Source organism: Panthera tigris, chromosome B1, assembly GCF_018350195.1.
Source record: "Panthera tigris isolate Pti1 chromosome B1, P.tigris_Pti1_mat1.1, whole genome shotgun sequence".
Classification (NCBI taxonomy): domain Eukaryota; kingdom Metazoa; phylum Chordata; class Mammalia; order Carnivora; family Felidae; genus Panthera; species Panthera tigris.
Window position 1 is genome coordinate 59,855,141 of NC_056663.1, and position 26,194 is coordinate 59,881,334.

General features: G+C 38.2%; 1 protein-coding gene across 1 annotated transcript in view; it reads left to right on the forward strand.

Moving 5' to 3' along the window:
• The window catches only part of LOC102953951 (DExD/H-box helicase 60), a 182,791-nt gene that overhangs the window by 51,360 nt on the left and 105,237 nt on the right, over nt 1–26,194 (forward strand). Inside the window, exons 2-3 of the mRNA XM_042983654.1 lie at nt 8,233–8,371; nt 19,762–19,858. The gene's annotated coding sequence lies outside the window, so the exon portion shown is untranslated. The remainder of the gene's footprint in view (nt 1–8,232; nt 8,372–19,761; nt 19,859–26,194) is intronic.

Sequence of the window (26,194 nt, forward strand, 5' to 3'; positions counted from 1 at the left end):
CCTCACATTGATTTTGTATCCTGTGACTTTACTGAATTTATTGATCCGTTCCAGCTGTTTTTTTGGTGGTGTTTTGGGCTTTCTTTGTACAGTATAATATCATCTGCAAATAGTGAAAGTTTTACTTCTTCCTTACCAATTTGGGTGCCTTTTATTTCTTTGTATGGTCTGATTGCTGTGGCTAAGACTCCCAGTATTATGTTAAATGGCAGTGGTTAGAGTGGCCATCCCTGTCTTATTCCTGACCATAGAGGAAAAGCTGTCAGTTTTTCCCCATTGAGGATGATACTAGCTGTGGGTTTTTTGTGTGTGCTTTATTATGTAGAGGTATGTTCCCTCTAAACCTACTTTGTTGAGGGTTTTTATCATGAATATTGTACTTTGTCAAATGCTTTTTTTGCATTTATGTAAATGATCATATGGTTCTTATCCTTTCTCTTATTGGTGTGGTATATCACATTGATTGATTTGTGAAGGTTGAACCACCCTTGCAACCCAGGAATATATTCCACTCGACTGTGGTGAATTATTTTTTTAATGTATTGCTGGATTTGGCTTTATAATATTTTATTGAGAATTTTTGCATCCGTGTTTATCAGGGATATTGGCCTTTAATTCTCTTTTTTAGTAGAGTCTTTGTCTAGTTTTGGTATCAGGGTAATGCTGGCCTCATAGAATGAATTTGGAAGTTTTCCTTCCATTTCTACTTTTTGGAATAGCTTGAAATGAATAGGTATTAAGTTCCCTTAAAGTTTGGTAGAATATGCCTGTGAAGCCATCCAGTCTTGGACTTTTGTTTGTTGAGAGTTTCTTGATTATTGATTCAATTTCTTTGTTGTTTCAACTTCTTTGCTGGTTATTGATCTGTTTAAGTTTTCTCTTCCCATTTCAGTTTTGGTAGTTTATATGTTTCTAGGAATTTATCTATTTCTTCCAGATTGTCCAGTTTGTGGCATATAGTTTTTCATAATATTCTCTTTTAAGTATTTGTATTTCTGTAGTATTGGTTGTTATTTCTCCTCTCTCACTTTTGATTTTGTTTGAGTCCTTTCTCTTTTCTTTTTGATAAGTCTGGCTACAGGTTTATCAATTTTGTTAAGTTTTTCAAAGAGCCAGCTGCTGGTTTCATTGACCTGTTCTATTGTTTTCTTAGTTTCTATATAATTTATTTCTGCTCTAATCTTCATTATTTCCTTCCTTCTGCTGGCTGTAGGTTTAGTTTTCTTGTTCTTTTTCTAGCCCCTTTGGGTGTAAGGTTAGGTTGTTTATTTGAGATTTTTCTTGCTTCTTTAAGTAGGCCTGTAATGCTATATAGTTCCCTCTCAGGACTGCTTTTGATGCTTTTCAAAGGTTTTGGACCATTGTGTTTTCATTTTCATTTGTTTCCATGTAGTTTTGATTTCCTTTTTGGTTTCTTGGTTAGTCCATTCATCGTTTAGTAGCATGCTATGTAACCTCTATGTATTTGTGCTCTTTCCAGATTTTTTCATGTGGTTGGTTTCTAGCTTCATAGCGTTGTTATCAGAAAGGATGCATAGTATGACATCAATGTTTCTGAATTTGTTGAGACTTGATTTGTGGCCTAATGTGTGATCTATTCTGGAGAATGTTCCATATGCATTTGAAAAGAATATTCTGCTTTGTTAGGATGGAATGTTCTGAATATATCTGTTAGATCCATCTGGTCCAATGTATCATTCAGAGCCATTGTTTTCCAGTATGGAGGTTCCTCAAAAAATTAAAAATAGAACTACCTTACAACCCAGAAATTGCACTACTTGGTATTAATCCAAAGGATACAGGAGTGCTGATTCGAAGGGGTACATGCACCCCAATGTTGTTTATAGCAGCACTATTGACAATAGCCAAAATATGGAAAGAACCCAAATGTCCATCGACTGATGAATGGATAAAGAAGATGTGGTATACACACACATACACACACACACACACACACACACACACACACACTGGAATATTACTCAGTGATCACAAGGAATAAAATCTTGCCATTTGCAACAATGTAGATGGAACTCAAGTGTATTATGCTAAGTGAAATAAGTAGTCAGAGAAAGACAAATATATGATTTCACTTATATGTGAAATATAGGATACAAAGCAGATGAACATAAGGGAAGGGAAGGGAAGGGAAAACAAGATAAAAACAGAGAGGGAGACAAACATAAGAGACTCTTAAATACAGAGAACAAACTGAGGTTGCTGGTGGAGTATTGGGTTTGGGGGCTAAAGGGATGAGGGGTATTAAGAAGGACACTTGTTGGGAGGAGTACTGGGTGTTATATGTAAGTGATGAATCACTAAATTCTATTCCTGAAATTATTATTATACTATATGTTAACTAACTTGGATTTAAATTAAAAAATATATAAATAAAATTAACAAAAACCACAAAGCTATTGCTTTCTTGTTGATTTCCTATTTGGGTGATATGTCCAGTGATGTGAATGGGATGTTAAAGTCCTGTACTTTTATTGTATTATTATCAATGAGTTCCTTTATGTTTATTATCAATTGTTTTATATATTTGGGTGCTCCCATATATGTGAATATTGCTAACCAGATGTGTGACTTAGGGTGATATATCCAAACTGCTGGGTCCTCCTTTCCCATTTTCAGAATGGAAGTTATAGTCCCTACCCCATAGTATTTGTAAGGATTAAATGAAGTAGGAAAGAAACACATTGAAATTACTTGATAAACATTTCCTTATCCTTTGACTGTACACACTTTACCACTCTGGAGTTGCCTTTGATGCTTCCTTTTCCTTTTGCTCTTGATAGTCATTCTGTTATAAAGACCATCAATTACTTTCCTATAGTGATCTCTCAGATTCCTGACTCAGAATTTCTGTAGGCAGTTCCTATCCTTCATCTCCTAGAATTTTTGCAGCCAGGATCCATCCTTCATTCTTTTCCCTGGGTTATTCTAACAGTCCCCGTGATTCTCATTTGCTCATATCCTGTTCTGTTCTGAAAATGACTGACACCCTAGTTTTTTTTTTTTATCTAATTTTCCTGCTTAGAAATATTTGGTGACTTATTCTATCCTTGGATCAAATTTCCAAGTATCAGCCAGTATTCGAGCTCTTTATCAACAAGTTCTCCTTCTCTTTCTACCAGTCTAAATTCCTACCTTCTTACTCTCACAACCCTAACCAAGTTAGTCTTTTTACTCTTTACTAGTCTCTGTCTTCTTGCCTTCTTCTGTGTGATTTTTCTTTGCCTGAATTATTTACTGTGTGATGTTCACGACTCTCCTCTTTAGAATTCTGAAGGCAGGCTAATATGGACCTGGGGAACACACATGTGGTAATCAACATGTCAGGGATTGAATCTTGCTACTTCTGAGTTGATGTACTGTGGATAAGTTATTTAGGTTTTCTGTGCTGTTTCCTCTTCTTTAGTTTGGGTGGCAATACTATCTACCTCAAAGGGTTGTTATAAGGACTGTCTAAAATAACTTGCATAAAGGCCCTAGCACATATTAAGCATTCAATAAATGTTTGTTAATTCTTCTTTAAAGGATTGGTTATTGACATACTTCTTCCAAGAAGCTTTTCATAACATCATAGTGAGTTTACTTGATTTGTGTCTCCAAGAGCTTAGGCACATTGATTTTATTTCATTAATTTTAACTCTACTTGTAGTTTCTACTTCTGTTCATTCTTTCTCTCTCTGTCTCTGTGTTTCTTTCTCTATAGCTCTCTCTTTGTGTGGGTGGGTGGTAAGAGAAATGGCAGGGGACAGAAAATGCACTGTAAATTTCTTGAGTGTGGGAGAGTCCATGTTTTGAATTCTTTTGCATAGCATCTTATAATGCCAGGTACAGATATCTGTATGATATGTTAAATATAACTGCTTGTCCCGCCCACTGAATTTCCTAAGTACCATGTTAGCATAGAGTAATTTCAGGTCTTCATGCACAACTAACTTAAGCCAATCTAGGATAACAAGTATAGTCTTAGCTCTTTTATCTTATTCATAGGAAATTATTTAGACAAGTTTTATTTTGTGATTCTCTTCTGGTTTTAAATGTCTGGATGTATTAGACGATGAGGTCAAGACCTGCTGGAAGATTTATGCCTTTGCTATCCCGTTGCCCAAAATATAAAAACTCATGAAATCCAGTGTTTCTGTGCTGAGGGCATAGTTCCTTCTCAGCATAATCCTGGTTCTTAGATTCATGCTTCTGGCTTCCAAGGGAGATGACCCAGAGGATGCTAAGGCAAAGGATGCCCTCCTTGACATTGTGTGAGTTTGAGTTGTTATTACTAGCCTATGTATTAGTCGGGTCTCCTGTTCTTTTGAAGTCTATAGCTATAACTCTTCGTTTCATCGATCCTTTAATACTTTATGTTTTCTGGCACGTTATAAGTTTATTAAGGACGGGAAAATGGAATAATTATTTTAATAACTCAATTAATTATAATTAGTTATATAATAATAATTAAAATAATAGTTGTTTTGTTTCACCACCAAAGATAGCATTTAGGACAATAAGAGTTACCTGGCATTGTTTTAGTGTGTGAGAAACACTAAAGGGGGTTTAGTTTAGAAACTAGAAAAGGGGGTTAAAGTTTAGAAACACTAAACTTGATAAGACTTATCAAGGTCTGGAATAGATCCTGGGTTCAACAGTTTACTGACTAACTTTAGGGAAGGCACTTAGTTTCTCTAAACCTCAGAGTTTTCAGCTGTAAAATGAGAATAATCATGGCAACTATAGTATGTAGTAAGAAATAATTTAACTAATATAGGTCAAGGACTTCTTAGTGTCATGTTTGTTTCATAGTAAACACATATGTATCAGCTATCATCATCATTATGGTCTCAATTGTCAAGTTTTTTTATTGTTGTTGTTTGCTTGATTTTTGTTTTAGTCTTCTTTTTTTTATTTATTAAAATGTTTTTTCAATGTTTATTTATTTTTGAGAGACAGAGACAGAGTGTGAGTGGGGGAGGGGCAAAGAGAGAGGGAGACACAGAATCTGAAGCAGGATCCAGGCCCTGAGCTGTCAGCACATAGTCTGAGTTGGGGCTTAAACTCATGAACCATGAGATCATGACCTGAGCTGAAATTGGATGCTTAACGGACTGAGTCACTCAGGCGCCCCGTGTTTTAGCCTTCTTTAAAGAGAAGAATGGGCAAACAATTTGCTGGTTTCTCCATCCTTTTTTTTTTTTTTTTTAAAGTTTTTTATTTATTTAAGTAATACCCAGTGAGGGCTCTAACTCACAACCCTGAGATAAGAGTTGCATGCTCTTCTGAGTGAGGCAGCCTGATGCCCCAATTCTCCATCCTTTCTAAATGTTGTATTTTATGTTTCCTTTTTTAAAGGAGATCAAGTATAAGTTAGAACTGGTAACAGAACTTGGTTTGCGACTTTCTAGATTTGTTTTGTGGCATAGTTGATTTTCATATATCTTAAATGCTGTTACATTGTCAGCATTTGCCCTTAAATTAGTTCTTTAAGTTAAGAAATTTTTACATTTTAAAAATCGCTAAAAGATGTATAATTGAAATTAAAGATTGATCCTACTCTCAAAACATATCACTCTTCTAAATCATAGATAAGGATGAAGACTACAGTATTGCTATTATTAAAATAATATTTTAAAATAAAATAATCCATTTGTTAAGGAATATTTAGACAGCATAGAAAAGTTGAAAGAAGAAAAAAATTACCCATACCTAGTTCCAATACTCAAAGAAAACTTCATTAAACATGAATGGGTGATTGATTTTTAAATAATTGGCCCATTATTGATCTTTTTGATATCATCTCCTACTTTTCTTGTAACTCAAGACCTTCTATAACACTGTCTGGTTTCCTGTTCCTTAATGCCAGACATCCTCCAGTCTTTGATCCTTATTTTTAAATCTTCCTTCTATTAGGAATTTGTTAGAATAGGAGTGCCTGGATGGCTCAGTTGGTTAAGTGTCTGACTTCGGCTCAGGTCATGATCTCGAGCTTCATGAGTTCGAGCCCTACATGGGTTCTGTTCTGACAGCTCAGGGCCTGGAGCCTGCTTTGATTCTGTGTCACCCTCTCTCTGTCCCTCCCCCACTCACACTTGGTCTCTCTCTCTCTCAAAAATACATAAGCATTAAAAAAAAATTAAAAAAAAAAAAAAGAATAGAGCCTGCTACATAGAAAGAATTTAGTAAAACTTGTTGAATTAATGGTAAGTTCTTAAGGTGATACTTTCTTTTGTGAAAAATTCATTTATAAACCCATGTTGATTTTTACCTTATTTGAACCTATTTCCTGTCTTTAACATACATCATAATTATCTAAATCTTACAGTTTGTCAAATGTATAGTGTATGGATTTCTTCAGGACTCATGTTTTGTTCACTTAGGATTTGTTCAAATATCTTTTACTATCTACATTTGGATAGTCGGTTGATAGACACTGCTTCTAGTCCAATTCTCAGTGTCTAGCAGGTTTTTCTTTTTTTCTTTTTTTCTTTAAGTTTATTTATTTATGTTGAGAGGGACAGAGAGTGTATAAATGTGGGGGGGGGGCACAGAGAGAGAGGGAGAATCCCAAGCAGACTCTGAGCTGTGTGCTGACAGCCTGAGGACATGAACTCATGAACCTGTGAAATCATGACCTGCACCTAAATCAAGAGTCAGCCGCTTGACCGACTGAGCCACCTAGGTGCCAGGTTTTTCTTCAGTATAGGTTTGCCACATTGAGAGTGACACTCTTCTACATCCATTTCCTGGGTCACTGAGTTGTTGATGATAAAGATGTCATTAATCACTGCAATATCGTGAATGTATTGCTCTGAAGATTTTTCTGTTTTAGCAACACTATTGTTATAGATCTATTTCTAAGGATGAAATACGCTTCCATGACTCCCTCACCCAATATTCTAGCCTATTGTTTTCTTATAGTTGCAGCCTCTGACTGAGAGTAAGGAGAGGACTTAAAGATGTGGGGAAGGGCATTTTGGCTTCTCCAGAAAAGGGGTGACTGCCTATTTTAAAGTCGATACAGACTTCCTCTCTTTCTCCTTCTTACCTTCCTTTTTTATCTATTGGCCTTATAGGAAGAGGAAATTCTTCCATAATTCTGAAATCTATCAGCCTAAAGACTGAAGCCTATCTTTTGAAGAAATTGGGAAGTTTTTGGTCATTTTTTGAGAATGCATGGATATTTTATTTAAAAAATTGAGATTACCATGGTGACCAGGTGGTTGCCATTTTCACTAGAAACCAAGCAATAATTCTATTCTGTTGATTATAATCTATCTAGTTCTATCATTTTTGGTGGAATATCTCAGGATTCAGAACAATATAATTACACAGCTTGCCTTTAGAATGGCTTAAGGGAGCTAAAATTGTGAATTGGATTGGCTTTCATGCTTTATTTATTTATTTATTTTTAACGTTTATTTATTTTTGAGACAGAGAGAGACAGAGCATGAATGGGGGAGGAGCAGAGAGAGAGGGAGACACAGAATCTGAAACGGGCTCCAGGCTCTGAGCCATCAGCCCAGAGCCTGACGCGGGGCTCGAACTCACGGACCGCGAGATCGTGACCTGAGCTGAAGTCGGACGCTTAACCGACTGAGCCACCCAGGCGCCCCTCATGCTTTATTTTTAAGCTCACTTTTGGTCACCACTATTCCAGAGAATTACCAGATTTCTTGCCAATATGTGTTATTTCTAGCAATTCTGCTTTATATGACCTATTTTATTTAAGAAGCATATATTATGTAAAAGCACATTCAAAGAAATAATATAAAATCAAGTGAAATTACTTTCACATAAGATATATCCTAAGAACATTATATATTATCTATATTGTTTGTATATATAATATGTATCACTTACCATTATTTACAAGTACTGGATAAATTAAAGTACTCCTCTTTATGAGTGCTGTCAATGCTAAAGCATTCATAGCTGTGCTTTAATCGACCCAGAGCCCTGGAAATTTGGAAACTTTACCTTTTGTTTGAAAGGTATGATTGTCCTTTGGCTTTTTGTTCTCTGTGATTAATACTTTGTGGATTTCTTACCATGCCAAACCACTTGAAGTCTTTATAAGCAGCATGCAGTGATTAATGTTACTTACCATTGACGTAGTTATCAAATGAGGTCAAGTGTTAATCAATCACTCATACTGGTATTAAATGATATTTAAATGCCTGGTAAATTGAATTAAACCACACATTTCTTTTTTTCTATTTTTTGCAGGGATATTTAGGTTGAGAAGGTAATCTGCTGAGATTTGAAGCATTTTCATCACATTTACATGGTCACGAAACTTCAAATTTTTTGTGTCAGTTTTCTTATGAGAGTCTTTTGCATAATCTCTGTAAGACAATCACAAAAGGTGAGCTTCAGATTTTATATATGTAGTCCAAAGACAACAACGTATTAAAAATTTTTTTAATGTTTATTTATTTTTGAGAGAGAGAGGGAGACAGAGTGTGAACAGGGGAGGGGCAGAAAGAGACAGAGCCTGCCTAAGCAGGCTCTAGTCTCTGAGCTGTCAGCACAAAGCCTGATGTGGGGTTCAAACTCAGGAGTTATGAGATCATGACCTCAGCCAAAGTTGGACGCTTAACCTACTGAGCCACCTAGGTGCCCCAACAACCTATTTATAAAATAGCCCAAGCCTCAGAAATGTTTTCTTTCTTCTTTTTCTTCTCCTTATCCTACCCTTTCTTCTCTTTCTTCTCCTTCTGTTCTACAAAGAAATGTTAAATGTTCAGATTTACAGATGCCCTCAAAATTAGATACTGACAGTGAATTTGTTTTTATTACATGTAATAATAACAAACATTAGGGAAATATTTAGGTATCATTTAACTAATTAAGAATATTTGCAGAAGAGGCAACTGAGATAGACACATTGAGGTTGAATAACTTTGCCATGGTCACATGGTCTGGTTAATTAAACCTAGCCACCTCTTGACAAGTATGGTTTAGTGCTCAGGTTTTATGAGGAATGGAGAGTAAGAAAAGATGACCAGAATCTAGATCCAGTGTTGGGAAGTATCAATAGGTAAGGCTGGGAGCTTAGTTTTAGGCTGGATTTTGAAACACTAAGCGGCAGTTCAAGGAACTTGCAATTTTTTGCTGTTGTTTTAATTAGGCATTGAAACTCCATTAGAGATTTTGGAGTAGAGGAGAGCCATGATCATAATGCTTTGGGAAGTTTGATCATTCTCAAGGATGGCCTCAAGTGAGGAGAGTCCAGATCAGGAAACTAGTTGATAGGTGTTTTGTTGGTGGAACTAGGGTGAAGGTAGCAAGAATTAAAAGGAAGCACAGAATATAAAACTGCCTGCCTTTACTAAAAATAAATGCACACATAGCATAGCAGATATGGTCATTTTCTGAGGTGTATATTTACCAGAAAAATTTGTCCTTCACAAAAGGAAATGTGTTTTTATGATAAAAACAAACTTAGGGAAGGAATCCATGGAATCAACATTTTTTCTTATTTACCATAATATCTATCCTTTATTTGCTTAAGCTCGCAACAATTTTCTTAGGATGTGATGGAAAAACTCATGTTAGTGTTGGCAAATTTGTTTGGAAGAAAATATATTCCAGCAAAATTCCAAGATGTGAATTTAGGTTTTCAACAAAAGGTGAGATTTGTGATACTTATAATGATACAATACTGATAGTCATTAAATGTATGCTATTATAAAGGATTCAATACCTGTAGGGTTGAATTAATATAAGATATTCCATTTGTTTTTATAATGTCAAGTTGATTTTTCTATAATCAAAATCTATTTAAATTATTATTATTATTATTTTTTACACTTGCAACAATTCTGAAACTTTACCATTGAAAACTTTGCAATATTAGTTCATAGGTAAAAATGAAAAAAATGATCCTTGTTAAGCTGCTTACTTGAACATTGTTATGCCTGTGGCCCAGTTAATGATGCATGTTGTGAACAAGAGTTGCTAAAAAGAGAGGCGTGTGGTTTCTGAAATGCTCCCTGACCTCTGTGGGTGCAAGATATTTATTTAATTGTAAGAACAACTCTCATTACTGTTGCAAATGTTACTCACTTTTGCTGTTGGTAAAATTCTCCAATTTTGTTTAGATTTGACTTAATTAAAAACATTTTTTTAATGTTTATTTATGTTTTGAGAGAGCGAGAGAGACAGAAAGAGAGAGAGCGAGAGAGAGCTGGGTGGGGGCAGAGAGAGAGGGAGACACAGAATCTGAAGCAGGCTCCAGGCTGTGAGCTGTCAGCACAGAGCCCGACGCGGGGCTTGAACTCACAAACAGAGAGATCATAACCTGAGCCAATGCTGAATGCTTAACCGACTGAGCCACCCAGGCACCCCAGATTTAACTTAATTTTTAATTCAAACATCTTTCCCTAACAATCTAACAAACAATATCTAAAATTTTGCATTTCTTGGAACAAATCAGAGCATTCAGTGGCAATAGAGAAGATGTAGACAAACAGTCATTTAAATAAAATGACAACTCGACTGCTGAACCTTTGAGATTGTTTTACATCTAGGACTGGGAGTGCAGGAAGGGGAATTAGACCAAGAGCTTGATGTCCTCTTGAGAGGATATTGAGTTGGTCACCTAAGAAAGAGTACCCTAACTCAAGGTCTGTTGAAAAGAGTAAAAGCAGGAAAATAATTCAGAAAATTATTTATTTGCAATAATAAATTTATTTATAACATTTTCCTTGTTCCCAATTTCTTATTAAAAATAAACTATAAGAAAAACAATAGTCAACAAATCAAGAAAACCTCCATAGAATCTGACAATGTAGAAGCTTGTTTCTATCAGATAACCCTGATGAATAGATTTTAAAAAAGGAGACTAGCACTAATTTATGTTCTCTAACCTCATAGTATACCTCTGGATATACCTCCAGACCACTGAAACTATAATTTTTTCTTAAATAGACCCATTTTTATAGTATTTCAAAAGGAAACTTCATATATACTGAACTGTAAGTGGATAGCCAAGATCTCTGATTTCTGATCTTAAAACTTAAGATAACTATAAAAATAAATATAATTATCATGGCTTTCAGCTGAAGCTGCTTCTTACTAAAAAGAAAAAAAAAAGAGGCGATTAAGTTCTAGAGAGATATTAGAGGCCTACCATTTCCAGACTTTCTGGGATTAGCAGAAAGAAGTAAAGAGATTTGGAAAGGGGGTGGTTTTTATTTTTAAAAACTTCTTTAATATTATTTAATGCTCCATCTGTGTGTCATGTTAAATTCTCTCACGTGCTTCTAATATTACACGTGCCACAATTTGGGAATAACTTTTGTATCTGTCAATTAACAAAGATTTGAGTAATAACTATGTGAAAACTGTGTAGAAAAATCAGAGTTAGAAGGTGTGATTCCTGCCTTCAAAGAGCTTACCTTCTAGCTTGTAATATATGGCTTGCACATCGGAGAAGATGGCTCACAATGCGAGGTTATACCTGGCAAGTAGCACACACACCCCTAGCACAGTGTTCAACACTGGCACAGAAGCAGGCAAATGGAAAGCACAACAGTCGATTAAGCATCCAACTTCAGCTCAGGTCATGATCTCACAATTCGTGAGTTCGAGCCCCGCGTCAGGGTCTCTGCTGACAGCTCGGAACCTGGAGCCTGCTTCAGATTCTCCCTCTCTCTCTCCCCCCACCCCCGCTCATGCACTATCTCTCTTTCTCTCAAAAATAAATAAACGTTAAAAAAAAAGCACAGCAGTAATATTTGTACAATACTGAGTGAAGACACATTAATGCATTACTTTGGCTCCTCTGCAGAATTGAATTTATTGCCCTTTTCTGTGGTCTTCGTTCATGCACACATACAGAGAATCAGATGAAAAAAAGCCCTGGGAGAATTGTCACATTGTCCATGTAAAGATTTGGCTGGAGGCTTTCTTCATCATATTCACGCAGTACTTTTTGTAAGAATCCACCAAGACGTCCTTATGTGGTTTTAGTGCTGAAATAACTATGTATGTCACGGACATTGTGAAATGTGTTTGTTAAGTGATGAGGTTTTCTTTTTACATTTGGCTGCTAGAAATCTTCGAGTATAATTTGTGGCCTGTTTTATGCTCTTTCCCTTGTTTTTCTTTTCTTTTACCACATTTTAATTTATATTACCTTGTGTTATCTTCATCCTTCTAACGTACCTTAATTCTTGAAATAGTGCATGGTATGAATAAATTAAATGAAAGAAAAAACCAAGTGAATAATTAAAACAGTAGTTGTAGCAGAAGAAAACTAAGAGTATTTTTAATGTCACAGTTTTCCATTTATGCTATTTTAGTTACATAAAGAAACTTCTAGCTTTGATTCTGAAAGAATTCTTGCTTAGGTATAAAATTTGGAAGCTAATCTAGCTTATAGTACCAACAACAGCTACTTCTTTACTTACCCCCTTGTGTGACTTAGAGCAAGTTTACCTCTGTGAGGTTTAGTTCTCTTATCTATAAAATGTAGATGAAAATGCCAACCTCATAGGTTGTTCTAATAGATTAACTTGTATGAGGTAACAAACAGGTGCTTCACAAAGGGCAGCAAAGCATAATCAGAACTAAATAATGAATTTATACTGTTATCACTGTACTGACTTGTTACCTGTTCTCTAAATATGCCCCTAAAGTCTTTGAAATAGATACAAGTTTAAGATTAGCTTAGGGCATGCATCTTAGTAAATGGTGATTTTGATTAGATAGAGTCAAAGTAGATTTTTAAGAGGAAAGATACTTGAATTTATAGATGTTGGTTGAAACCAAATGGGATTTTACTTTAATTTCACAAATGAATAAAGTAAATGCTGACTTCAGTGAATGAACATTCATCTACAAAACTGTGATGCAGTCATTTTACCAAGCAGTTTAATTGTCTAAATAAAATCTTTCTGAGAAATATTTTTCCTGTAGGTGATCCTGGATGAACTCCTGAAGCATTTTAAGGCTGCTTTACATGTGCGTAACTGAAAAGTGTTAGGGAACTTTGCCTCCTTTGCCTGCTTCCAAGTTGGCAAACATGAGAAATGAATATCGACTTCCTTTGGCAAGAATCAGTAAGCAAAATTGAATTCCAGTTTGTAATAATGTAAATAAGTAACCTTGCCTAAGAAAGTCTCTGGATTTGGATGCTTCAAAACTGGTAGAAGAGGCTCATTGTAGAATAGCTTTATTACCTTGAGTATTTAAAGGTTTTTTTTTTTTTTTTTTATGTTTCTTTTTGAGAGACAGAGACAGAGCATGAATGAGCGGGAGACACAGAATCGGAAGCAGGCTCCAGGCTCTTAGCTGTCAGCACAGAGCCCGATGTGGGGCTTGAACCCACAAACTGTGAGATCATGACCTGAGCCTAAGTCAGACACTTAACCGACTGAGCCACCCAGGCGCCCCTAAATGTTCCCACTTTTAAAAGTTCATATCCGGGGCGCCTGGGTGGTGCAGTCGGTTAAGCGTCCGACTTCAGCCAGGTCACGATCTCGCGGTCCGTGAGCTCGAGCCCCGCGTCAGGCTCTGGGCTGATGGCTCGGAGCCTGGAGCCTGTTTCCGATTCTGTGTCTCCCTCTCTCTCTGCCCCTCCCCCGTTCATGCTCTGTCTCTCTCTGTCCCAAAAATAAATTAAAAAAAAAAAAAAAAAGTTCATATCCTTTGATTCATCCTATCCTACTCTACTTTGAAGACCTATATGATATCATGTTTATCCAGACATTTTTTATAATAGCAAAAAAATGGGTAACACCCTAAATCTCTAACTGATGAAATGGTTAAATAAACTCATGGATTTTTAAAGTGGTCATAGAAAGTGATGTTTATGTTGTGCTTATAGAAAAAAACTCATTATAGAATACTAATGGAAAGAAAAAGAAGAAAATCACTTGTACTTACAATATGAATGCATTATTAAAAAATGTAGACATCTTTTTAGGGCTGAAGATTTTAATGTTTTAAATTGAGTTGATACAGAGAAACAAAGGCTTGACTGGATGAGGCATTTTGATTTATTTATTTTATTTTATTTTTTTACCTCACCAGAGGGGAAAGGCAAATCTACCAAAGTAATTGGCTATTTAAAAATGGCTCTCAAACTTATTTGATCTAAATAAAAACTGAGAGCCATCTTTTTCTCTTAAAATTTGCATTTTACATGCCCCGTGAAGATATCATCAGGGAGATACCAAGGAAATATCAAACTTGCAAGTGGAGTCATCACTACCAGACGACTAGAGACAGCTGTATAACAATTTCTAAAGCTGTTTACCAAAGAAGTCTAATGTAGAAGGATGTGGCTGTCATTCCCTTGGAAAACAGAAAGGAAGGAGAAATATGGTAAAGGAGGAAATCAGCTGTTGGACCAAAGGAGGAGTTATATATTTAAAAAATTCCAATCGTTGAAGACACAGTTGCTCTATCACACAAAATTCTGAGGTCTGTTCAGTGTCTACTTCTGTTGGATTAACATTTTGCTCAGCACTATTTTGGGAAAGAATTTCTACAGAGCTGGCATGTCCAGCCCCCAGTGTTTCCTCTCACTGACTTATCAACAGGTGTTGAAAAGCCTATGGCAGAAATATCACAGACCCAGTAAACTCAACTTAATTTCGTACCTGTATCTCTGATTTTGTTGGAATGTTTTATTTCTGGAGGATAAAGAAGTAAATAAATTATTGTTGATGTGATTACTCTTCTATATGTATACATATGAATTTATCAATATCATATGTTTATTTATGATTTGTAAATTTAATATTGGGGGTATGATCACATAATTCAAATCTGAACACATTTAGTAGAGAATGCACTCTCTTTGTAATGAAATATGCTACCATTATGATTTTAAGAAAGCATGTAACAATCTGGACTTTAAAAAAATTTGTTACATCTGGAAAAATAATATTGAGATTCTTTACAAAGCCATGTCAGGTAAGCTTCAGAAACAACAATCAGATCATTATCAGAGAAAAAGTAAAAGACAAAACAATGTAGTATTAAATTGCTATACTCTTGACAAGTAATTTTCAGGAGTTTAAGCATAAGACAGAATTATATGTGACCTAATGAATGAAGGAAGGATCATCCTCACTGCTTCTCCATTTAGCAGCCTAATTTAGCATATTCTTAAACCTGAAAAGAATGAATGGCTTCTTACAGTGGATTACCACAGCCTAATGCTGTGGACCTCATAAAGGCCCTCATACCCAATAGTCAATGGTGTTAAAATTACTGGCTCCATCCAAACAGCAGCCACTAAATAATTTGGCATTGTGGAAATTGTTAATATGTTCTCATCAGTGCCTATTTCAACAGCCTCTTAGACATTATACACCTCTACCAGGCTACCCATGGGGTACCTCAGCAGTCTTTCCATTGCACACAGTCTTTGAAGGCAAGGTCTTATCTATGTCCAATTATGGGGAAATTAATTAATTCATTTGAAATGCTCATTCAGGACATGCAAATACCAACAAAGTGGCTTACAAAAAAGGGGATGGGCCATTGCTCCACACGTAGTGCAAGGTCCTGCCACTCAGATGAAATTCTTGAAAATTATGTGGTGAACTGTGCCATCTCAGGCAATGTCATGACCCAGCTATCATCCCTCTTAGCACTCAAAATATTAATACAAGTCCAACAACTTTTAGTTCTTTTGGGGTCTGGAGGCAGCATATTCTGCATTTCCTTATTTTTTTTAGTCTCACTGATACTTTAACTTGCAAGTCAGTCCACCTTAAATGGGGTCCCCTCCAACAAAATGTTATGAAATCTGTCTAAACTGAAATCAAGGGGCACCTTCATTAAGTATCCTCAGAGACTCTCTACTGTAGATGCTGTACTGACCTCCTTTTATGACTCCCAGAGTTTCTGGACCACCTATAATGTCCATAAGTTTCCAATGGACTTCCGGTACACAATACTGCCCTTCTTCAATTCTGTGCTATACACTATCAGAGTGACATTTACTGGCCACATGCTGGGATCTCCCGGAAATAGAGACTTTTATAGACCCTGAACATATGACCTTGTGTACTCAATTGCCCATTATACTTTGGGTCATGGATGCCATACTTCACAAACCTGGATTGGCAACCAAGCCCTCCTTGCTATAGCATGGAGTCACACGTGGGCTCTCTGGCATATCCTACTTGGACAGGTCCTCATTATCTCCTTTTCTTAGTCCCTTGCCAGGAGCCACTGTGTTGGAGGAGGTCACCCCTCTCCCAGACATTTTGGCTACCTGAGGAACAAAACTGAGTGAACAAAATTGGGAATTTGTAGGTTTTATAGATGGAATCACCACCACTCTATGTGATGGAGCTCAGTGGGATGCTGTTGCTTTCCCATCTCTTAACCAAGTTTCCCTGATAAAAGAAGAGACCCAAGGGTCAGCAAAATTGGCCAGACTTTAGACAGTCATCTCAGCATGGATGCCCAGAGCAATAATTTGGCCCCATCAATACATTTTTACGTATTCTTGGGTGGTGACCTAAGAGTCTCTCCCTTTGATAGAGAACTTTGGAAATCTTTTGCTTCACAGATACCCCAAATATAAATTAACATAACAGGTATCTCTGCATATATCAGAGCCACAATACAACACCTCTGGAGGACATTCTTTATCCATTCGAGTTCCAGATATTACTGATAGTGACTGAAAATTCATTTCATTTCTTAGAAAACAGTGGTGGGCTCTTAAAAAGTGCATTCAATGGAATTTCCACCTTCCCTATATGCCCTTTGCAATTTAATTGGTTTAATTCAGAGGTCCAATGAACTCTTCAAAGAGCTCTTAAGTAACAAAGTAGCAAATGGATTTCCCATTGGGATCCACTGTGGCAGGGATTTATTAAACTAAATTCAAGCCTTCTGGGGACATGCATTGCCTGCATCAGTGTCACACAGATTCTTAGCTGACTTTGTTGGCCATAAAGAGGGCACCTCTAAAATTTATGTTTTTGGGACACCTGGGTGGCTCAGTTGGTTAGGTGTCCGACTCTTGGTTTCAGCTCAGGTCATGATCCCCCAGTTTGTGAGTTCCAGCCCCGCATTGGGCTCTGTGCTGACAGCATGGAGTCTGCTTGGGATTCTCTCTCTCTGCCCCTCCCCTGCTCTCTTTCTCTCAAAATAAATAAATAAACTTAAAAAAAAAATGAAAATTATGTTTTCAGTGATCGCCTCTCCATTTGGCTCCCTCCCTCCTGGTCAAGTGTCTACTTTGTTTCCTAGGGAAAAAGTCTTCAATCATCACCAAGGCTTAAAACGATGCCAAAGCATTGTATTATAAGTCCTAAATTTCCATGTGCTGCTGTAGGGGAGGAAAAATTCTCCTCTATCCTCTTTGGGTCTCTGGCTGGGCCTATGGATTAAACTGACGTAAAACAGATTAACAGGAGGAAATCATATAAATCTTGTTGAATTTTTATATGTACATGGGAACCTAAACAAGAGAATAAAGACCCGAAGAAGGGACCAGAGCAGGAAGCTTTTTATACCTTTTAGAAAAACGAACAATAAATATGTGAAGAATTGACAAGATAAAGGTATTTGGGCTATGGGTAGTAAATGGCAAAAAAGTAACAAAGTTACTGGGAGTCATATGTGGAGAGAAGGGTTCCTTACTTAGCCAGTTCCTTTCTCAGCCAGAACAACTGCATTTACCTAACAGTTTCACTTCCTTGTCAGCCAGCAAAAGTAATTAAACATGTAATCCTGTCTTCCCAAGGGCGCCAGGGGTCTCCCCACTTCTGATTGTTACAAAGGTTGCCTCCCACAGTCCCACCTTGTTTATCTGCTCCTGAGTTCAAGCCCTATGTGTATATATATATATATATATATATATATATAGCCTTACATGGTGTGCAGGGCTGTGAGTATACATAACTAATAAATTGTGGTTAACCACATCTATCCAGTGTTAGATGTCATGTGTTTGCCCATCCCCATAACTCTAGGGCAAGTGAAAGGAAGCATATCAGAGTTGGAGAGTTCTCAAAGGAAAGGGAATACTACTAGGTAGATTTAATCCAAAAGCAATGAAGAAATGTTGGAAGTGGTTTTTTAAAAAAAAATTTTTTTTTTTTTTTTACATTTATTTACTTTTTGAGAGACATAGAGCACAAGTTGGGGAGGGGCAGAGAGAGAAGGAGACACAGAATCCGACGCAGGCTCTAGGCTCCGAGCTGTCAGCACAGAGCCTGACGTGGGGCTCAAACTCACAAACTGTGAGATCATGACCTGAGCTGAAGTCGGACGCCCAACGGACTGAGCCACCCAGGCGCCCCTGGAAGTGTTTTTTAACAGGGACTTGATGTGCTTGGTTTTACATGCTAATAAATAACCCTGGTGGCAGGTTAGAAAATGGAGTGGAGGGGCACACTGGAGTCTGGAAGGGAATACGCTGTTCCAGTTAGCCAGATGAGGAATGGTGGTGTTTGCTCTAGCCTTTGGAAAATGAGAGAGAGAAGAGATTCTGTAAGTATCAGGAGTTCCAGTTCACTAAGGTTTGAGGGAGGTGAAGGTGCAACAATGATTCCCACACTTTTCACCTGAACAGTTGTTAGGTGATAATCCATCCATTTTGATAGTCAAGGTGGGAAGAGAATAGATTTGAAGAATATTGTAAGCCAAGAGAAAAGAAGCTCTTTGGAAAAGAGAGATGGGTTAGATATCTGTCAAGCATTTGAGAGAGAGAGAGAGAGAGAGAGAGAAGTAATGGATCATGGACTAAACAAGCACAAGCATTGTTCAGATTTCTCAATGATTGGATCATCATCGGTGATCTTTGACAGAGCAGGTTCAGAGCACATCTGGACTAAAAGGGTCAGAGGATTTGGAAGAGGGGGAAGAAGTGTTGGAGACAATGAGTGGACTCATCAGGTTATTCTGCATAATGCCACAACTCAAAATCCTTAATTCTGCAAAGTACCTTTTGCCAGAGAAGTTAACATGTTCACGGGTCGCAGGATTTAGAACACTGACTTCTTGACAGGAGGAAGGAGAGGATTATCATTATTAGAGATGTTAGAGAAAGACATATGAATATAATAGAACTTCAGGCCAGTCATGTGTCAAGTTCCAAATTTTTAAATTTCCTTCCTCAGTTTCGTCATCACAAATTTGTAGATAAGTGAATGAATGAATGGGTGCCTGATGGATGTGAGCAATGTCCAGTCTCTCCGTCCCTACCTTTTTCTTTAACAACTTGACTCTTCAATTTATGACAAGAAAATATGTCACGCACTGCTCTGTTTTCTGTGGGACAGTGTCTGCCCATCTGTTCTTTACCTGCCTTGCAGACAAAGCAGCTGTGGCTCTCCATTGTTGCTAATATTACCCAAATCCACTGTCACCTCCACTTGCCTCTTCCTAGAATTCGAGTATATTTGCACATGAATCTAAGCACATTAAGAGACTAGAAGGAAAGAGAGGCTAGGGTTAAAACCCAAATTGACAATAGTTTCTGCCACGACGGGCAGACATTTAGTGAAAATAACTTGAAGGCAGAAGGAAAAAGCGAGCGGGCTGCGCTTTCAATTTGATTTTTTAATGGTGTTTCTTGGCTCCACATATAGTTTGCACAGAGCAGTCATCATTATCTTCTCCTACTAGAACTCCACGTTCAGGTGTTCCTTCCCACTGTTTTTGTTTTTGACTCAAAGGGGAGCAGCAAGACCCACGGTGGAACTTCAGATTCCACAGTGTTCTACTTGATCTATTTCTAAACTCTGCCCCTCCTTGATTTTTATCTCCCAGCTGTCCCAGATCTCTCGGCCTCACTCCCCTCTGTTTCCTGTCCGAATTCCGAAGCCCAGGTTACCGTTTCTGCTATGTCTTAAGGTCCCCACTGAAGGTAAGGATGTTCAGACTCACTCTTCTGGAACCCGTCGGACCTACTTCGTGATAAAGGAAAACGAAACTCAAACGTGACCGATGTGAGAAACGAAACCAAAACTTCTTTCCGGGTACAAAAGACTGGCCGAGGCGGCTCCGCAGGTCAGAAGCCCAGGTTCAGGCGCCCCCTCGAGTTGCCACTCAGGGCTCCGCGCTCTGAGCCCCTGTCGGTCGCTTCCTTCCCTGCAGGTGCCCGGCAGCTGCTCCACCGACGCCACAGGTCCGGTGCGGACGCCGGGGTGGAGGTTGGCGGGAGCAGGGGGAGGTGCTCCGGGGAGCGAACCGGGTTGGGGGCGGAGGCGTGCGGAGCGGGCTCCGAGGCGACCGGGGTCACTGCAGGGAGAAACCCGGAGTGGAGATGTCGCTCGCGGTTCCAGCTCTCTGGTCCAGGCGGGAGGTGGCCCGGGAGCGGCTCCGGACGCGCCCCGCTGCGCCCCCAGAAAATGGTGGCGGACGGGTCTCCCGTTGGCGCCGGGAGGCAAGACGTGGGGAGAGGCAGAGGAAAGGGACGCAGGTGGGGAGCGCGGGGTCTGGAATCCGAAGGAGAGGGGCGAGCGTTCAGGCTTTTAAGGGGACCTCTTCAAAGAAAGAATGCTGGGATCTGGGGCCTTAGGGCAACTAAGGGAGGTCAGATCTGAGCATAACCAATATGACCTAGACATCGGTAGCGGCAGGCAGCTAGCATCCCCACCCCACGCACAATCGGGGCGCAACTACAAACTTGCAGAATCAGAATCTGCATTCGAATAACTTACAGGCGATTCCTACCTACCCCTACATTTCAGTGGCTTCATGCAATAATCATTTATTTCTTATATAACAGTTAAAAGAATGTAAAAATGGTCAAGGGGCATGTATTTGTTTTCTATTGCTGCATAACAAATTACCGCAAACTTGGGAGGTTAAGTCAATAAAAATGTAGTATTTTATAAATTTCCGTGAATCAGAAGTCTAGACACAGAGTAACTGAATGCTTTTACTCAGCGTCTCACCAGACTAAAATGAAGGTGCCTACTGGAGCTGCCATCTTGTCCAGGTTCTTTCCAGTTGTTGGAAGAATCCAATTCCTTGCAGGTGTGGGATTGTGAGGTTCCCTGTTTTCTTGTTGGCTCTTGGCTGTGGGTTATTCTCAGCCTTTAGATTCCACCCTCAGCTCCCGGCCAGGTGGTCCTCTCAAAGCATTGTGGCTTATGTCTTCAAAGCTATCAGGAGAATCTGTCTCCTGGAATGTTGGAGTCTTAGGTAATGTGACCTAATCATGGGAGGGACTATCCCATTCAATCTTCCGGTCCTGCCCACACCCAAGGAGAGGATATTATACAGGGCAGTGCACCAGGGTGGCTGGAGTCTTGGAGGGCATCTAGAATTCTGTCCATTGCTGGTCGGCTTTTCTCCAGTGTTTCAGGAAATTGACTCTTTCCATCAAGAGGTTCCATCATTCCCTGGGCCTTATTTTCTGAATTGGGCTGTCTCTAATAATCTATGATTTCTCTTTTTTCCCATCCCTTCTCTCTTTTCTTTTAAAGATTGTTTAAATCAGAACCCAGATAAGGTTTTGGCGCTACTGTGATTGGATAATATGTCTTTAGGCTTGTTGTAGTCTCTTTCATCCTCTTGTAATTTGTTAATAAATTGGAGTCCCTTCCCTTCCCTTTCCTTTTTTTTTTTTTTTTTTTTTTTGGCCTTGTAGAGATTCTAATCTTCCTGGTATCATTTAACAGGTTCTTCTATCTTATAAAAGTCTCGTTAATTAATTATTGCTACTAGAGTTTGGATCAAATTGAGGTCAAAATTTTTGGTGGAGTATTTCTTTTTTTTTTTTTTTTTTTTTTTAATGTTTATTTTTGAGAGAGAGAGAGACAGAGACAGAGAACTAGTGAGGGAGGGGCAGAGAGAGAGGGAGACACAGAATCCAAAGCAGGCTCCAGGCTCTCAGCTGTCAGCACAGAGCCAGATGTGGAGCTCAAACTCGTGAACCAGGAGATCATGACCTGAGCCGAAGTCAGATGCTCAATTGACTGAGGCACCCAGGCTCGTCTTTGCTGGAATATTTCAACAATGATGCACTTCTACATGGAAGTAGCTATTTGCCTGTATTTTTGTTGTTCTAGCACCTAAAAATAACAAGATCTATTAATTCATTAGAAGTTGTAATATAAGTATAAATGAAATTTCCCCATTTATATTTATTTGGCAACACAGTGGTTCAGTACTTATATGAGAAAGGCAATTTAACTTCTTGATTCCAGAAGCCCTTAATTTTTGATATATTATCTTTAGATGCTCTCTCTAGACTTTCTGCGATGAAAAATGAGGAACTTAATATACGCTCTTCTTTTTCCACTATTCATACCTTTCTGAACTTCCCAATTTGGTTAATTATATTATTGTTATATTATAATGGTTTATCATAGTTTACAATATTTTTGACTTTATTTTTAAAAATGTTTTATTTATTTTGAGAGAGAGAGAGAGGGAGAGAGAGAGAGCGGGCAAGGAGCAGAGAGAGAGGGAGAGAGAGAATTCCAAGCAGGCTTCCTGCTGTTAGTGCAGAGACCCACCAGGGCTCTATCCCACAAACGTGACCGGAGCCAAGATTAAGAGTTGGCCGCTTAAACGACAGTCACCCAGGTGCCCGTTTATGACTTTAATTTTTGTGATTTGTTTCTGGTTGAGTAAAAAATGGGAAGTCAAGTAAACAAGTCACAAAATTATTTATTATGTTATTTATTGTAGAAGCAATCTATATGGTTGACTTGGAAATGTAGTTATCATTAAGACCGCTGTTTGAAATCGATACTTTTCTAAATTCAGAGTATCATGGATCCTCCTATTTTTCTTTATAGCTTCCTTTAATTTTCCTGCATCATATGTAGTTATACTGTTTCTTGATTGTCCTTCTGCCTGATATCTACCCACTAATTTTCTGAACTGTCTCTTTAAATAACATTATCATTCAGGCTAGGTGGTTGGTGACTTCTTAAATATCTAGTAATATTGTCTTTCTGCCCTCCTAATGGATTGAATGACTGGGTATGGAATTATAAGTTCAAAATATTTTCCCCTTGGAACTTTGAAAACATTATATTTTCTTTTACCAAAACATCCAATAATGCTCCTCATTTTATTCAGTTCTAACTGTGTGCCAGGTACAATTTTAATCAATTAAAAAAATTTTTTTTTAATGTTTTTATTTATTCTTGAAGGAGAGAGAGAGAGAGAGAGACAGACAGACAGAGCATGAACAGGGGAGGAGCAGAGAGAGAGGGAGACACAGAATCCGAAGCAGACTCCAAGCTTTTTTTTTTTTTAAGTTTTTAATGTTTTACTTATTTATTTATTTAATATGAAATTTATTGTCAAATTGGTTTCCACACAACACCCAGTGCTCATCCCAACAGGTGCCCTCCTTAATGCCCATCACCCACTTTCCCCTCCCTCCCACCCCCATCAACCCTGTTTATTTTTTTAAATATATTTTTTTAATGTTTATTTATTTCTGAGACAGAAAGAGACAGAGCATGAGGGAGGGGAGTGGGGGATGGGCAGAGAGAGAGGGGGACACAGAATCCGAAGCAGGCTCCAGGCTCTGAGCTGTCAGCACAGAGCCCAACATGGGACTCAGACTCACAGACCGCGAGATCATGACCTGAGCTGAAACCGGTCGCTCAACCGACTGAGCCACCCGGGCTCCCCAAACCCTCAGTTTATTCTCAGTTTTTAAGAGTCTCCTATGGTTTGCCTCCCTTCCTCTCTTTCTTTTTTCCCCTTCTCCTCCCCCATGGTCTTCTGTTAAGTTTCTCAGGGTCCACATAAGAATGAAAACATACAGTATGTCTCCCTGTATGACTTATTTCACTTAGCATAACACTGTCCACTTCCATCCATGTTGCTACAAAAGGCCATATTTCATTCTTTCTCATTGCCAAGTAGTATTCCATTGTGTATATAAACCACAACTTCTTTATCTGTTCATCAGTTGATGGATGTTTAGGCTCTTTCCATAATTTGGCTATTGTTGAAAGTGCTGCTGTAAACATTGGGATACAAGTACCCCTATGCATCATCACTCCTGTATCCCTTGGGTAAATTCCTAGCAGTGCTATTGCTGACTCCAGGCTTTGAGCTGTCAGCACAGAGCCTGTTTGTGGGGCTTGAAGTCACAAGCCATGAGATCACGACCTGAGCTGAAGTCAGATGCTTAACTGGCTGAGCCACCCAGGTGCCCCTCTTTGTTTTTTTCTCATGCCTTCTAAGGAATTTCCCGGATTTCCGATCTGTAACTTGAGATTTCATCATGTCCATTTTATTGCTCTGCATGTGACTTTTTTCCTGAAAGTATAAATTTTTTTGAGGATTTACTTTTGTTTTTTCTGTAGCAGCCTGTTACTATTGTATTAGATAATATTGTGATGATTGAGAATGCTAATTCAAACTTTTTAAAGGACTGTTCTGGCCTTGACTCATGTTTATTCATCCAGCTTCTTCTTAATACCACCCCCCGTGTCTAATAATGCAGATTTTTAAATCTACATTTATTCAGTGGTTTTTGTGGTGGGTAGCAGGCTTTATTTTCCCTACCATGACTCTCCCTTAAATGAGAGAGAACTGGGCATAGTGATACAAATTCTATGTACATTTTGTGTAAGGTTGGAATGAGTTCAGGATGAAGTTTAATAGGAAAAGTTTCCTATATGATATATGAGAGGAGGTAGGCAGGCAGACTATGGAACCCCTTAATTATCAAATTGAGAAGGGTTTTATTCTCCCACCATGGCTCTTGTTGAAAAGTTGTAGTGTCCAATAGGCACATATGTCTCATTAGTAATTGTTATTTAATTTAAAAATGATGTTATTTCTTTCTGTTTATGTGTATTTTATTTTCAAATGATTATGTTAGGACTTATTAATTTGTTCGGAGCTAACTCCTTAATAAATAAACTGTTAGGTATTTACTTTGTCCTAGGAGTACCATGAGAAAAATTCTTGAGACATTAAGAACATCCGGGAACCTATGAATTACCTTATTTCATTCAATCTGACCCTACCTTTTCTGGATCTATCCCTTCTGAAAGATACTTGGGGTTAATTTTCTCCCGTTCACTCAGTTCTCATGGAATCATCTTTTATATTTGAACTTGGTACAATTTGGAGAACTGAAGTAAGACAGTATGGCTAATGTGCAGTTAGTAAGGTTGGGAATTGTATGAATTGGATGGCAGAGAGTTTTGGGGAAATTCTCTAAAATTCTTCCCTGGGCAAAAGCCCCTTATAATGTGAGCTATAGCTACTTTTCCTATTTCATTTCCAATCAAATCATTCTGTTTTATGCCATGTGGAACAACCTGTGGAATCAAACTTGTCGTGTGGTTTCACATCTCTGTGCATTAAACCAGTATTGTTTTGCTCTTTGAAATGTGATCCTCTGTATCTCTTACCTTCTCTAAGATGCTTCCATAATTCTTTCTCATATTTTAAATGTGTCCTCAAAACCTCAGAACACAAGAGACTGACTACTCCAGTTGATTGAAGAACTCTTTCAATTCTCTAATGGCTTTCTGTACCATTTCTGCTAGGTCACTAAGTGTGTTACACTTTTTGATTTAATTCTCTTTAAACCCTTACCAGATTGTGAGGGGTGAGGACCATGTTTTATGCATATTTGTATATGTGGCAGCAAGTGCAATGCTTGGTGAGGAGTGGATGCTCTTTAGATCTGATAAAAGGGGGAATAACTAGGTAAGCGAGAGACCATGCTTTTGCCTGTCTCCATTAAGTGTTTCTTAAACATTCCATTCCAGCCACAGTAATTTCTTTTTTCTTCAAGTTTACTCATTTTTTGCAGTCATGAACCTCCGTGCATTGTTATTTTAATATTTATTATGTTTATTTATTTTTGAGAGACAGAGAGAGACAGAGCACGAGCTGGGGAGGGGCAGAGAGAGAGGGAGACACAGAATCCAAAGCAGGCTCCAGGCTCTGAGCTGTCAGCACAGAGCCCGACGCAGGGCTCTAACTTGGGAACAGCGAGATCATGACCTGAGCCGAAGCTGGACACTCAACTGACTAAACCACCCAGGCGCCCCTAATATTTAATATCAATGTGTGCCTCATCATTATATGTTCTTTAATGTCATATAATATGAATATCTATCTATCTATCCATCTATCTAATCTATCTATTATCTGTCTATCATCTATCTATCAAGTTCCACTGCCCTAACACACCATATGGCATATGTGAAGAATGTCTCAATATTTGTTTTTTGTAACAGAATGCTCAAGTGCATTTTCT